Source organism: Sapajus apella, unplaced genomic scaffold (genome assembly GCF_009761245.1).
Source record: "Sapajus apella isolate SASKATOON/1434 unplaced genomic scaffold, GSC_monkey_1.0 scaffold71, whole genome shotgun sequence".
NCBI lineage: Eukaryota > Metazoa > Chordata > Mammalia > Primates > Cebidae > Sapajus > Sapajus apella.
The window spans coordinates 367,638-379,885 of NW_022437011.1; the positions used below are offsets into that span (position 1 = coordinate 367,638).

The 12,248-nt window shown below is 43.8% G+C and overlaps 1 pseudogene across 1 annotated transcript in view; it reads left to right on the forward strand.

Annotated features, from left to right (window-relative positions):
* Window positions 1–12,248, forward strand: part of LOC116531601 — a 28,692-nt pseudogene that overhangs the window by 1,554 nt on the left and 14,890 nt on the right. The window contains exons 2-4 of the transcript XR_004260488.1: window positions 4,550–4,620; window positions 5,528–5,902; window positions 6,606–6,730. The product of XR_004260488.1 is annotated as an endoplasmic reticulum protein SC65-like (transcript). The remainder of the gene's footprint in view (window positions 1–4,549; window positions 4,621–5,527; window positions 5,903–6,605; window positions 6,731–12,248) is intronic.

Sequence of the window (12,248 nt, forward strand, 5' to 3'; positions counted from 1 at the left end):
AAAGAAAGAAAGAAAGAAAGAAAGAAAGAAAGAAAGAAAGAAAGAAAGAAAGAAAGAAGAAGGAAGGAAGGAAGGAAGAGAGAAAGAAAATAAGCCAGACATGGTGGCTCATGCCTGTAATCCCAGCACTTTGGGAAGTTGAGGCAGGAGGATCACTTGAGCCCAGGAGTTCAAGACTAGCCTGGCCAACATGGTGAAACCACAACTCTACAAAAAATACAAAAATTAGCCAGGCGTGGTGATGTGCTCCCGTAGTCCCAGTTCCTCAGGAGGCTGAGACAGAAGGATTGCTTTAGCTTGGCAAGTTGAGGTTACAATGAGCCATGATTGTGCCGCTGCATTCCTTCTGGGTAACAGTAAGACCCTGTCACCAAAATAAATAAATAAATAAACTAAACCATGATTCCCACAAGGCTTAGAAATGTACCAGCTTGGCCGGGTGCAGTGGCTCAAGCCTTTAATCCCAGCACTTTGGGAGGCCAAGGAGGACAGGTGACCTGAGGTCAGGAGTTCAAAACCAGCCTGCCTAACGTGAAATCTCGTCTCTACTGAAAATACAAAAGTTAGCTGGGCATAGTGGTTGGCGCCTGTAATCCCAGCTACTCGGGATACTGAGGTGAAAGAATTGACTGAACCTGGGAGGCAGAGGTTGCAGTGAGCCAAGATCATCCCACTGTACTCCAGGCTGGGCAGCAGAGCAAGACTCCATCTCAAAAAAAAAAAAAAGAAAGAAATGCTCCAGCTTAGTAACACACACACCCAAGAGACAGCACCCAATATGATCTCAAAAAATAACTTGGGCATTAGCCTGATGCCCATTTTCCCTACTGGAATCTCTAACATTGGGTTAGAGAGGGTCAATGCCCCACCTGCTGCCCCCATGATGGACTGTCCCAGTGTCTGAGCCAGCGTGAGTGTGAGCAGCAATGGGCTCCACGGACACACACACACGGTGTATGGAAAAGAGAGTGCAAGGACAAATAGCAGGTGCTAAACAGAGATTATCTTTAAATGGGAGGAAAACTGAGTATTTTATGGCCCTAAAGACAAATTGTTAGTGAATAAATAGAATATTTTGGTTGGAATTTAGTCTTCTTTTTAAGGAAAATTTGCTTCTTATTAGGTAGAAAACCTCTAAAAGGGATGATATTCACAGCAGCAGAACCACAGGTGGATTCAAGGGAGGAAATGACCTTGGAAGGAATCAGGAAGGCAGGAGCCCTGAGAGGCTGCAAGGACACACAGCCTGCCCTGGGTGGTGTGTCCTGTTCAAGATGGGCTTTTTCACATTGATGAGGCAGCCTGGGGCTAGAAAGCCTTTCCTCCCTGCTCCTCCCATTCACCTGCTGCCCCCCGCCCACACCCACACAAGCAGTGGCCCTGCATTATTGATGAGCAACACCAACGTGATGCTGACGATCACTCTGTGTCCTCCTAGTTCCCACTGAGGATCCCCAGGACGACTTCACCAATGAGCTCAGATGAGGCTGCCCCATGGCATTTGAAGGTCAGGCCACCTGGTTTTGTCTGAGAAAATGTTACTTTCTTAGCTTTATCTTATTGAATTAAAAAAAGATATGACTGTATGTAACATAGGTGACTTATACCGTGTCCTTGTGGTGGGAATTCTGAGTGAGAATCTGTTCCCCACTGAGGCTTGATTTTAGGCAGCAGGAGAAAGTGAGAGCATCAGCCATGCACTGAGAGGCAGAGAGCTGTTTACTCCACAGCTTAATTCTCTCCTTGGGGCAAAATCACTTCATTGCCAAGCCACATGACCTTGAGAGGAAACCCTCTCCAGAAAACTTTTTGAGTCCGTTGTCCTGTTCTTTTGTGTTCCTTTGACTTGATCACTGTTTCCCGTCTGGTCTTCTAATGTCACCAAGTGAAGAAAAGACCTGTGCACTCGGAACGCAGGATGGTCTGCAGCTCACGGTGTTTTTCTTTCTCTCAATATAGGCAGAGGAACCCACCAAGGAAAAAGTTGTGTATTCTGAAGCACTCCTTTGCTAAGGAAAGATCTTCAGTGTGGCAACTGGTGGCAATTCCTAGCTTTTTTCCTCCTAGCTCCCACTGAGGATCACCTGGAAGACCTCTGCAATCTCTGCTCACTGGAAACCGTGCCTCCTGGGGAGCCACTTTTGCGGGAGAACTACTTTGGTTTGAGCTTCCTGACAGAAATGAGGTTTGGACAGTTTGGGGTAAAAATACTGAGTCCATCCAGTAAAGAACCGTGACCATCCCTTCCAGTCCCTGGAGGCAGAATTGCCGTTTAGATGGAGTAGGGGGGTGTGCATCAGGGCGGGGAGGTATGAAGGAGACAGCCGTGTGGAGTGATTGGGAATGTCTTTGGGATTGTGTGTACATTTACCCAGAAAATTCAGAAAACCTTTCTAAAACATTGTATCACTACTGCACACTTCACATAAATTAACCCATTCATCCTCCACCACAGCTGTACCTGAAAGTAAAATGTTATATCCTCACTCCTCAGGTAGAAAGGGTGCAGACATAAATTTCCCAGGCTCTCAATCTCCTAAATGGAAGAGGCAAATGTGAACTCAGGAATGGGTGGAGGATTGATGCAGTGGGTTACTATCACGCATTCACCAGGTGGCCCTGGTATACTCCTCATTATGCTGGGCAGTTCTGGCATCTATGTGTGCATGTGGAAATATGATAGCCTAGAGAGGTCCCAAACACTGTTGTCATTGTAGGGAGATCTCAAAGGTTGCCTAACCCAGGGCAGGAATAGGTACATATCATACTGGGCTTTGGTGTGGTCATACATGTGAAACATACAGTGAGCTCACAGGACTTTGGGAGCAGTGGTAGGGTCATTTCTCAGCTCATGGTAAAAAACTGAGAATAATCAGGGACATACTCTATTGTGTTTAATAACAAGATCATCACAAGCCTTAGAAATGCTCCAGTTGGCCAGGTGGATGAGTCACGACTGTAATACTAGCACTTTGAGAGGCTGAGCCAAGTGGATCACTTGAGTCCAGGACTGGAGATCATCCTAGGCAACATGGTGAAACCCTATATCTACTAAAAATAAAAAAATTGCTGGGCACAGTGTCTCGTGCCTGTAATCCCAGCACTTTGGAAGGCCAAGGTGGGCAGATCACCTGAGGTCAGGAGTTTGAGACCACCCTGACCAACTTGGAGAAACCCCGTCTCTACTAAAAAAACAAAACAAAAAATTAGCTGGTGGTGACTCATGCCTGTAATTCCAGCTACTTGGGAGGCTGAGATGGGAGAGTTGTTGAACCTGGGAGACAGAGGTTGTGGTGAGCTGAGATCATGCCATTTCACTTCAGCCTGGGCAACAAGAGCAAAACTCTGTCTCAAAAAATAAAAATAAAAATAAAAGGGTCGGATGCAGTGGTTCACACCTGTAATCCCAGCACTTTGGTAGGCTGAGGTAGGAGGATCATGAGGTCAAGAGATCAAGACCATCCTGGTCAACATGGTGAAACCCTGTCTCTACTAAAAATACAAAAGCTAGCTGGGCGTGGTGGCACATGCCTGTAGTCCTGGCTACTTGGGAAGCTGAGGCAAGAGAATTGCTTGAACCCGGGAGACAGAGGTTGTGGTAAGCCAAGATCGCGCCACTGCACTCCAACCTGGAGAACAAGAGCAAAACTCCATCTCAAACAAATAAAATAAAAAATAAATTTTGAAAATTGGCTGGGTGTGGTGGTGCACCTGTAATCCCAGCTACCTGGGAATCTGAGTGGGGAGGATCACTTGAGCCCACGAGGTGTGGATGCCAGTGAGCAGAGATTGTGCCACTACACTCCAGCCTGGGTGACAAAGACCCTCTATTAAGAAAAATAAATAATAATATAATTAAAATAATTAATAATAATAAAATAATAATGATGCTTTAGTTGAAGAGTAAACACGCCGAAGACTCAGTACCAAATATAATCTCAAGAAACAGCTTGGGTGTTAGCCCCCCACCCATCTCCCCTTCGGGAACCTCCTGCACAGCTGGGTTGGAGAGGGTCAGTTTCCCCACCTGCTGCCCCCATGATGGGCTGTCCCAGTGTCAAAGCCAGTGTGAGTGTGAGCCGCAAGGGACTCCTGACACACACAGACATTGCATTGAGAAGATTGAGTGCAAGGATAGATAGCACTTGCTAAATAGGGGTTATCTTTAAGTGAGATAATAATTGAGTATTTTCAAAATTTTGTTTTATTTCTTTAAAACAAAAGATTAATGAATATATATTTTGGTTAGAATGAAATGTTCTCTCTGAACAAAAGTTGCTTTTTACCAAGCATAACATATTCTAACATGACTGATACACACAGGACCAGCACAGGTGGATTCTAGGGAGGAAATGACCTTCGAAGGACTCAGGAAGAGGTCAGATTAGGAGGCAGGAGCCCTGAGAGGCTGCAGGGACACACAGCCTGCCCTGGGTGATGTGCCCTGTTCAAGTTGGGCTATTTCACATCGATGAGGCAGTCGGGGCTAGGAAGCCTCTCTTCCTGCTCCTCTCCTGTATCTGCTGATGATCACTCTGTGTCTTCCTAGTTGCCAGGGATGAGTTCCAGAAAGATTTCAGCAACAAAAAATCAGATGAGGATGACCCAGGACATTTGAAGGTCAGGCTACCTGGTTTTGTCTGAGAAAAAGTTACTTTCTTAGGTTTATCTTATTGAATTAAAATAATATATGATCGTATGTATCATAGGTGACTTATACAGTGTCCTTGGTGGGGAGAATTTCAAGTGAGAGTCTGTTCCCCACTGAGGCTTGATTGTCACTCTTTGTCTTCCTAGTTCCCATGGAACTAGGGCATTCTGCAGTCCCTAGTATCAGCTGCCTTCTCTGTATGTGGGGTGAGGTTGTGTGCACAGGGCTGGTGTATGTTGGCCGAGGTTGGTGTATCCCAGAATCCCATTTAACTGGAGGGAGCCTCAAGCCCCTGGCCAGGGCAGCTGCATCACACTCGTTGCAGCAGAGGTGGGAGGGAAGCCAGTTCCAGTGCAGGATGAGCTCAGCAAAGGGAGGGGCTGCCCCAGAGCCCATGTATTCCTTGCAAATCTCCCTTGTGACCCATAAGACATTAGTTTGCTGGTTTCTCTGAGATAGGCTTGGATTTATCAGTCCCAAAGTCTGTGACCTGACATTCATGGGTGGAGGGATCCTAGCCATGGCTGGTCACTGTGAGGGCAGGGGTCGTGGCCTCCTTGTTCCTTCTCATCCCAGATCTTAGCCCCGGACAGCCCATCTTGGGGCCCCAGTGACGTTCTGATGATATAGCCTAGTGCTGAGATATATCATGAGTGTGAAAAGGCTTCCTGCTCACCCTCTGCAGTCTGCTCAGTCTCACGCAAATCCAGGTTCCTGTGTGGATTCTGATTCAGGGTCAGGGGGAAGTGTGTGGGCTTCCTCTGTGTTTGCTGTTGTGGTCCTGTGTTATCAGACCTCCTGCTCCTCCCAGGGCCCAGGGGATGGGACTCTGCCTGTGGATCCTTGAGCCTCCCCCTCCCTCTGCATCTGTTTCAGTATCAGGGGTCCAGCCCCCTGAAGGTGCCCGTGTGCGTGCCTGGGCTCAGTGCCTCCTGCAGGACATTTATAGACACTCTCTGTGCACAGGCAACCCTCTCAGAAAGCAGCACGCAGGCCTCAGAGCCCTATGGACAGACTCTGGGAAGGCCAGGGGCCCAAGGTCACCCTCCAGCTCTCGAGGAGCCCTCTGAGACCTGCACACTCACCCCAGGGAGCCCCTCCTCCCTCCACCTCTGTGCCCCCCAGGACCTTCGCACCTCAGTCTGTGTTGCAGATTTTTCAAACATCTGGAAGGATCTGGACACAAGACCTCACCCTGGCCCAGAGATCTTGATTGTGACACTTTTGAGGATTTTTAAAGAAATGGCTTGTGTATAGTTGAGGTTTTCTTTTATTTGTTGTGTCAGTATATTTGTCTTGTTACATTATTTTTGTTTTCATTCACTTGGTGCAAAAGTTATTGTGGTATTGGCCATTACTTAGAATGTCAAAAACGGCAATAACTTTTGCACCACATTAGCATATATTTGTTGTGGGTTTTATACTAAATAGTAGTTATCTCCTTTTGGTTGCTCTTAGAATATTTTCTCATGAAATGAAACCCACAGTGGGAAATCCCCCTAAGCAGAGGCAGAACTCACTGAATGAGAAAGCAGTCCTTTGGCTGGGCGTGGTGGCTTACTCCTGGAATCCCTGCACTTTGGGAGGCCTTTTGAGACCAGCCTGGCCAATATGGTGAAACCCCACCTCTACTAAAAATACAAAAATTAGCCGGGCATGGTAGCTCATGCCTGTAATTACAGCTACTGTAATTACAGGCGGCTGAGGAAAAAGAATCACTTAAACCTGGGAGACGGAGGTTGCAGTGAGCCGAGATTGTGCCAATGCACTCCAGTCTGGGGGACACAGTGAGACTTCTTCTAAAAAAGAAAACAAGAAATAAAAGAGAGAGAGAGAGAGAGAGAGAGAGAGAGAGAGTCACCACCACAATCTCTCCTCTCTCATATCTTCCTGATTTTGCCTCAATTGGACAAAGTACCAGCAAATTCACTCTGACCCTCTCTTCTCACATCAGCATCTTTTGAGTTCTTGTTGTCTGAAATCTGCTCCTTTTTCTGGAAGGGATCATGGTAACAGCATTCTCCGGGTGATTAATGAGAAGGCAGATGGCAGGTCCTTTCCCGTGGAGCAGTCGGCAAGGCAGGTGTTAGCATCCTGGCTCACCACACCCTCCTTGAGTGTCTTCAGTGTTTTTCTTCGTTTCTTCCTGGCACAGAGTTTTTCCCTCTCAGAGGTGGATTAGATTCTAATTTTCATTTCTTTTTTGTTTCTTTTTTGACGGAGTCTCACTCTGACACCCAAGCTGGAGGACAATGGCATAATCTCGGCTCACTGCAACCTCTGCCTTCTGGGTTCAAGTGATTCTCCTGCCTCAGTGTCCCAAGCAGCTGGAATTACAGGTGTGCACCTCCATGCCTGGCTGATTTTTATATTTTTAGTAGAGACACTGTTTCACCATGTTGGCCAGGCTGATCTGGAACTCCTGACCTCAGGTGATCTGTGCACCTTGGCCTACCAAAGGGAGATAACAGTCTTGGGATTACAGGCGTGAGCCACTACGTTTGGCCAATGCTCATTATTCTTTGGAAGAAAAGCTTACGCAGCATTTTTTTTTTTTAAGTTTCAGAAGACATTGGAATGCTTACTGTTCATATTTTCCTCATGCCTTGCTTTGATTGCTCTCTTTCAGGTACCTCAATCACGTACACATCAAATCTCAGATTATCTGCAAATTTGGCCACTTTCTCTGGAAGGTGCAAGCTATCATTATGTTGTCTTTAGCTTATATTTCATTGCTGAAGAAATTTTTTGATTGTGTCCTTACTCTTTCTGGAATTTTATCCACTCATTTCCATGTTTCCTTAATACTGATGAATGGTGTCTTTTTGAGCTTTGTATTATTTTCTTAATACCTTCAGCCTCATTACTGAAAAGTCCACATCCCGGCTGATGGCGGTGGCTCATGCTTATAACCCCAGCCCTTTGGGAGTCTGAGGCTGGTGGATCACCTGGGCTTGGCAGTCTGAGACCAGACCGACCAACATGGAAAAAAACCCTTCTCTACTAAAAATAGAAAATTAGCTGGGTGTGGCGGTGCATGCCTGTAATCCCAGCTCCTCAAGAGGCTGAGGCAGGAGAATCACTTGAACCCAGGAGGCGGAGGTTGCAGTGAGCTGAGATCATTCCATTGCACATAAGTCTGGGCAACAAGAGCAAAACTCTGTCTCAAAAAAAAGAGAAGAAAAGAAAAAGAAAAGCCCACAGTCCAGTGAGTTACACTGACAGGGGTGCTCTCCTGTCTCCTCGTGGGTTCACCCTGCACCTGCTCCTCTAGTCCATTAATTATGGTGTCTTTGTATGGTAATTGGCATCAGTATTTTCCCATTGAGGACTTTTCATATGGATTTTGTTTTCATGAATTTTCGATGAGCATTATAATTTAGAAAACCTTTTCCAACCTCATAGAGATTCTCTGTGGCATTTCTGTGCAATGCTCACAATTGTGATACCTGTTTCCTGGTATTTCCTAGCGCCGTGCTTCTCCCCTTCTCTAAAAGGAGCCTCTTCCCACTCTTCCTGCTGCTTCTGTCTTTGGATCCTGCAGCTGAATTTTGCTCCTCAGTGGACGACCTGTCCTGCAAAGGGACAGCCGCCACCATGTTACTGAATGCAGGATGATTCACTTTAAGTGCATAGTCATTTTCAGGATCATTTAGATAATTTTCTTCCTTTTCATTATTTCTTCTCTGACTTATTTATTTTACTTATCTTTATTTATCAGTATTATATTTCATGATGATTAATTTTTAGTTTTTTTCCAGTTTATTTTAGTTATGATTTTCTTTGCTTTTTGGTACTTACATTTGAGTTGTTTTGAGACTTAATTTTCTTTTTTTTTTTTGAGAGACTTAATTTTCACCTGATTTTAGATGTATCTATTTTCATGTGATTTGCTGTTTGTTATGGGGGTTTATCTCAAGGTACTGAGTGGCTGTTACTTATTTGGGATCCAGTGGATTCCCAGACATGCGAGGTCACGTCTAACTGGGCTGATAACTCTTTCCCCACACGGCTTTTGTGATTTTCAGGCACAGACAGCAGTGTTGCCACAGTGTACTGTGGATATCACAGGATCCCCACAGATTGTCCTTAAATACTTGCCCATGTTACATTTAAAAGTACCACTTTGGGAATAACTGCTGAAAAGAAAGAACTCTTCATGTTCCTTACTGATAGTTAAGAATGCAGTCCTCATATAAAAGCATGTCAGCCGTATTATGCCCTCAGTCCTCTCGGTGAGCAATTTGAAAACATTCCTAAGCCAAGGCTTTACAGGTATTCCTCCTTATCTGCAGGGTGTTGGTTTCAGGACCCCACAGATGCCAGTATCTGAGAACGCTCAAGTCCCTGATGTAAAGTTGCACAGCATTTGCATATAAGCCATGCTCATGCTCTTGTGGACTTGAAATCATGTCAGATTTCTTCTCATAGCCCGTAGAAGGGAAGTGCTGTGTAAACAGTTTTTGTCCTCTCTGACAGCCCCAATCCCCACCCACCTTGCCTTTTGCCTCCCTTCTGTGTGACTTTTCCTGAGCTGTATACTTTAATACAAAATAAACCTGTGCATGAATGTAAAGTGCTTTTCTGAGATCTGAGTCATTCTGACAAACCTGAGGGGGGTGTTGTGGGAACCCCTGAATTGCTGTCTGCCAGGCAGAAGTCTGGGCAGCCTGGCCACCCCCTTGGTGGCTGGCATCTCAGTGAGGGTAGTGTTGTGGGAGCGAGGGTGTAATCATACACCTGTCAGCCATTCATACGTCATCCTTTGAGAAATGTCTATTCAGGTCCATTGCTCGTTTCTTTTCTTTTTTTTTTTTTTAGGTGTGCGTTTAGCTTTAATAGACACTGTCAGACAGTTGTCCAAAGTTACACCCACACTGTATGAGAGTTCCAGTTGCTCCACATTCTCCCCCATACTCAGTATTCATTCTTTTAAGTTTTTAGATTTCTGGTAAATGTGTAATGGTGTCTTGTAGTTTAAATTTTCACCTTCCTGAAAAATAATGATGTTGTCCATCTTTTCATACACATAATGGCCATTTGGATATTCTCTTTTGTGTGGTACTTGTTCAAGCCTTTTGCCCATTCTTTATAAAAATATTTTTGTATTATTTTATTTGTATACATTTTTATAGATTCTGAATAGACCCCTTTATCAGATAGACAGATAATGATAATATTATCCTTGCTTGTGATTTGCCTGTTCACTTTTTTATTGGTATTTTTTGTAAACAAAAAATGTATTTCCATGCAATCCAATTGTTTTTATCCTTTTATGGTTATTGTGTTTTTATCCTGTTTAAGAAATCTTTGCCTACCCTAAAGTCAGGAAGATTCTCTTCTATGTTTTCTTCTAGAAGTTTGATTTTTTAAATTTGATATTTATATTTATGAGCAACCTTGAATAATTTTCAGATACGGTGTAAGGTAGAGGTCAAGTGTATTATTAGTTCATTTTCACACTGCTGTTAAAGACATACCTGAAACTATGAGTGAGAACATGTGGTGTTTGATTTTCCGTTCTTGTGTCAGTTTGCTGAGAATGATGGTTTCCAGGTTCATCCATGTCCCTACAAAGGACACGAACTCATCGTTTTTTATGGCTGCATAGTATTCCATGATGTATATGTGCCACCTTTTCCCTGTCCAGTCTATCATCAATGGGCATTTGGGTTGGTTCCTGGTCTTTGCTATAGTAAACAGTGCTGCAGTGAACATTCATGTGCACGTGTCCTTATAGTAGAACGATTTATAATCCTTTGGATATATACCCAGTAATGGGATTGCTGAGTCAAATGTAATTTCTATTTCTAGGTCCTTGATGAATTGCCACACTGTCTTCCACAATGGTTGAACTAATTTACACTCCCACCAACAGTGTAAAAGGGTTCCTGTTTCTCCACATCCTCTCCAGCGTCTGTTGTCTCCCGATTTTTTCATGATCGCCATTCTAACTGGTGTGAGATGGTATCTCAATGTGGTTTTGATTTGCATTTCTCTAATGACTAGTGATGATGAGCATTTATTCATGTTTGTTGGCCTCATATACGTCTTCTTTTGTAAAGTGTCTGTTCATATCCTTCACCCACTTTTGAATGGGCTTATTTTTTTTTCTTGTAAATCTGTTTTAGTTCTTTGTAGATTCTGGATATCAGCCCTTTGTCAGATGGGTAGACTGCAAAAATTTTTTCCCATTCAGTTGGTTGCCCATTCACTCTAATGACTGTTCCTTTTGTGATGCAGAAGCTGTGGAGTTTGATTAGGTCCCATTTGTCTATTTTGGCTTTTGTTGCCAATGCTTTTGGTGTTTTGGTCATGAAGTTCTTGCCTACGCCTACGTCCTGAATGGTTTTGCCTAGGTTTTCTTCTAGGGTTTTTATGGTGGTAGGTCTTATGTTTAAGTCTTTAATCCATCTGGGGTTTATTTTAGTGTAAGGTGTTGGGAAGGGGTCCAGTTTCTGCTTTCTGCACATGGCTAGCCAGTTTTCCCAACACTATTTATTAAACAGGGACTCCTTTCCCCATTGCTTGTTTTTGTCAGGTTTGTCAAAGATCCGATGGTTGTAGACGTGTGGTGTTGCCTCCGAGACCTCTGTTCTGTTCCATTGGTCTATATCTCTGTTTTGGTACCAGTACCATGTTTTCAGCTTTGTTCTTTTTGCTTAGAATTGACTTGGCTATGCGGGCTCTCTTTTGATTCCATATGAAGTTTAAGGTGGTTTTTTCCAGTTCTGCGAAGAAAGTCATTGATGGGGATAGTGTTGAATCTGTAAATTACTTTGGGCAGTGTGGCCATTTTCATGATATTGATTCTTCCTAACCATGAGCATGGAATGTTTCTCCATCTGTTTGTGTCCTCTCTTATTTCATTGAGCAGTGGTTTGTAGTTCTCCTTGAAGAGGTCCTTTATGTTCCTTGTTAGTTGTATTCCTAGGTATTTTACTCTCTTTGTAGCAATTGTGAATGGGAGTTCGTTCTTGATTTGGCTCTCTTTAAGTCTGTTATTGGTGTATGGAAAAGCTTGTGATTTTTGCACATTGATTTTGTATCCTGAGACTTTCCTGAAGTTGCTTATCAGTTTCAGGGGATTTTGGGCTGAGACAATGATGTCTTCTAGATATACAATCATGTCATCTGCAAATAGAGAAAAATTGACTTCCTCCTTTCCTATTTGAATGCCTTTTATTTCTTTTTCTTCCCGATTGCTCTGGCTGGAACTTCCAATACTATATTGAATAGGAGTGGTGAGAGAGGACATCCTTGTCTAGTGCCAGATTTCAAAGGGAATACTTTCAGTTTTTGCCCATTCAGTACGATATTGGCTGCTGGTTTGTAATAAACAGCTTTTATTATTTTGAGATACATTCCATCAATACCTAGTTTATTGAGGTTTTTAGCATAAGGCACTGTTGAATTTTGTCAAAGGCCTTCTCTGCATCAATTGAGATAATCATGTGGTTTTTGGTTTTGGTTCTGTTTATGTGGTGAATTATGTTTATAGACTTGCGTATGTTGAACCAGCCTTGCATCCCTGGGATGAAGCCTACTTGATCGTGGTGGATAAGCTTTTTGATGTGCTGTTGCAATCGGTTTGCCA